Genomic DNA, 2,649 nt, shown 5'->3' with positions numbered 1-2,649 from the left:
ATGCTGTGGAAATTAGCAACTGTGGAGATAGACTGATCACATTAGAGTGATAGCAGTAGACTCTGTGGGAAAAATCAGATGTGGTCACATAAGAAAATAGAAGTCAACCCTTCTGCTCTGAGTTGCCGAGACCCCACCCCCTGCGCAGAGCCTGTGGTGTCACATCCATCCTCTTTCCCCTGGGATCCAGGCCTTGAGCTAAGAGGGAGAAGTGTGAGTGGCCACCTCTTTGGGACCACAATGTCCCTTTCCTGGGCACCTGTTAACATCTTTCAGGCTGGAGCTGATGAAGAGAGAGCAGAGACAGCTCATCTGTCTTCCTTTATTGGTCCATCGCTATGGGAGACTTGGTAAAGAGGAACTTGGGACCCAAAGGCATGGACACAATCCTAGGAAGCAGTGGAGGGAATGCCTCTCTTATGGTGACCAATTATCCTGCAACTATCCTAAAAGCATCGGTGTTGGTAATTCAGCAGCTAAAGTGTTAGTTGATATGTCAAGAGTTCAAGATTATGAAGTTGGAGATGGCACTACCTCTGTTCCTGTTTTAGCAGCAGAATGACTAAGGAAAACAGAATACTTAATTTCAAAAAAGAATCATCTTCCGACCATCATTGCGGGTGGAGAGAAGCCACAAAGACAGCAAGACAGGCTCCGTTCAATTCGGCAGTTGATCATAGTTCTGATGAAGATAAATCCTGCCAAGATTTAGTGAACATTGCAGGAGCAACATTATCCTTAAAACTTCTTCCTTATCACAAAGATCACTCTACAAAATTAGCTCTAGAAGCAGTTCTCTGATTGAAGGGCTCTGGTAATCTGGAGGCAATTCATATCATCAAGAAGCTAGGAGGAAGTCTGGTGGATTTCTACTTAGATAAAGACTTTCTGTTGGATAAAAAATTGGAGTTAATCAACCAAAAGGAATTTAAAATGCTAAAATTCTTATTTCAAATACTGGTATGAACACAGACAAAATAAAGATATTTGGTTCCCCTGTAAGGGTTGATTCTACAGCAAAGGTTGCTAAAATAAAACAAGCGGAAAAGGAAAAAAAATGAAGGAGAAATTTGAAGGTATTCTTAAGCATGGGATAAATTGCTTTATTAACAGGCAATACATTTCTAATTATCCTGAGCTGCTTTTTGGGGCTGCTGGGATATGGCTATTGAACATGTAGAATGCCTGGCTCATAGGTAGTGAAATTGCATCTACCTTTGACCTCCCAGAACTAGTGAAGCTTGGAAGTTGCAAGCTCATTGAAGAAGTCATGATTGGAGAAGACACGCTCATTCATGTTTCTGGGGTAGCCCTTGGTGAGGTTTGCACTAATGTTCTTTGTGGTGCCACTCAGCACATTTTAGATGAAGCAGAAAGATCTTTGCATGATGCTCTTTGTGTTCTTGCACACACTGTGAAGGCTTCTAGAACACTTTATGGAGGAGGCTGTTCTGAGCTGCTGATGGCTCATGCTGTGTCACAGCTGCCAATAAAACACCAGGTAAAGAAGCTGTTGCAATGGAGTCTTAGGCTCAAGCACTGAGGTTGTTGCCTACTGTTATAGCTGACAACACAGGCTGTGACAGTGCAGATATGGTGCCACAGCTCTGAGCTGCCCATTGTGAAGGCAATTCAACTACTGGACTGGATATGAAGGAAGGTGCTATTGGTGATGGCAATGCTGGGCATCACAGGTAGTGTCCAAGTGAAGTGGAAGGTTCATGTGCGTGCAGCTGAAGCAGCAGAAGGGACGCTGCATGTGGATGACATCATCAAAGCAGCACCAAGGAAAGGTTTCCCTGATCACCACCCTTGTTAAGCTTTCCTATATGCCATTATGCTCTGGACCAGTTCATAGCAATGGTGTTTGAAGGATTTCAACTTTAAAAAATTTTTTTTTTAAGAGTGTTCCTGAGGAGGAAACTGGTCTTGCAAGGCCTGTCAGGCCATAAAAACTGTGAACAATGCACTGTCCTGGGGGGGAAGGTCATTATCGCTGGCCCCAGGACAGATCATCAGATATGGCCTGGGACCCCCAACACCTGGGGGCCTTCCTGTAAGCCCACAAAAGAGGGCAGAATCATATCTGCAAGACAAAGACCCCAGAAGGTTATAAAAAGTGAAGCCCTCTGCATGTTTCTTCACTCTGATTTGGAAATTATTCCCGGAGTTCACTAGTGTTAATAAACGGGGTCCCTCCTTTTCTCTAGAAAGCATGCTTGGTATTTCTTTGGTCTTCTGTAACATTTAGTTCCCTGACCAGGAAAATAACCACTTTTGACTCTTGCCTCCAGTGAGTGGATGGTGTTTGGGGCCCGGGGGCACGGGACAGGCCTCCAGAAGGCATCTGCTGCTGATTTTAGCAGAATTGAACAGAGGTAGTGGGGGGGGGGGGCGGGGAACTCCAGGTGCTCCCAGACCTCAGTCTAGGACCCGACCGTCATCTGGAGAAAGTGGACAGATACCTCTGGACCTGTTGACAGAATTGGTAAGGTAGGGGCCCCAGTCAGTCAGGCCCACTCCAAGTGAGTGGAAGGGGGAGCTTGATCACCTCCCCAGAAGTCATAGGACTTTGTTAGGTAAATCAGGAATCAGGACTCCAAAGGTGAGTGAATTCAGATTTGATTAAGGAATTATGGGTTCACTCTT

The 2,649-nt window shown here is 45.2% G+C and overlaps 1 pseudogene; it reads left to right on the top strand.

The window, feature by feature from the left end:
* Window positions 1–255: 255 nt before the first annotated feature.
* Window positions 256–1,819, top strand: LOC102423662 (annotated as a pseudogene).
* Window positions 1,820–2,649: the final 830 nt, after the last annotated feature.

The sequence above is a fragment of the Myotis lucifugus genome, unplaced genomic scaffold (genome assembly GCF_000147115.1).
Source record: "Myotis lucifugus unplaced genomic scaffold, Myoluc2.0 scaffold_763, whole genome shotgun sequence".
NCBI classification, from domain to species: domain Eukaryota; kingdom Metazoa; phylum Chordata; class Mammalia; order Chiroptera; family Vespertilionidae; genus Myotis; species Myotis lucifugus.
Note: the sequence above shows the minus strand (reverse complement) of the source record. Positions and strands in the feature narration are given on the sequence as shown.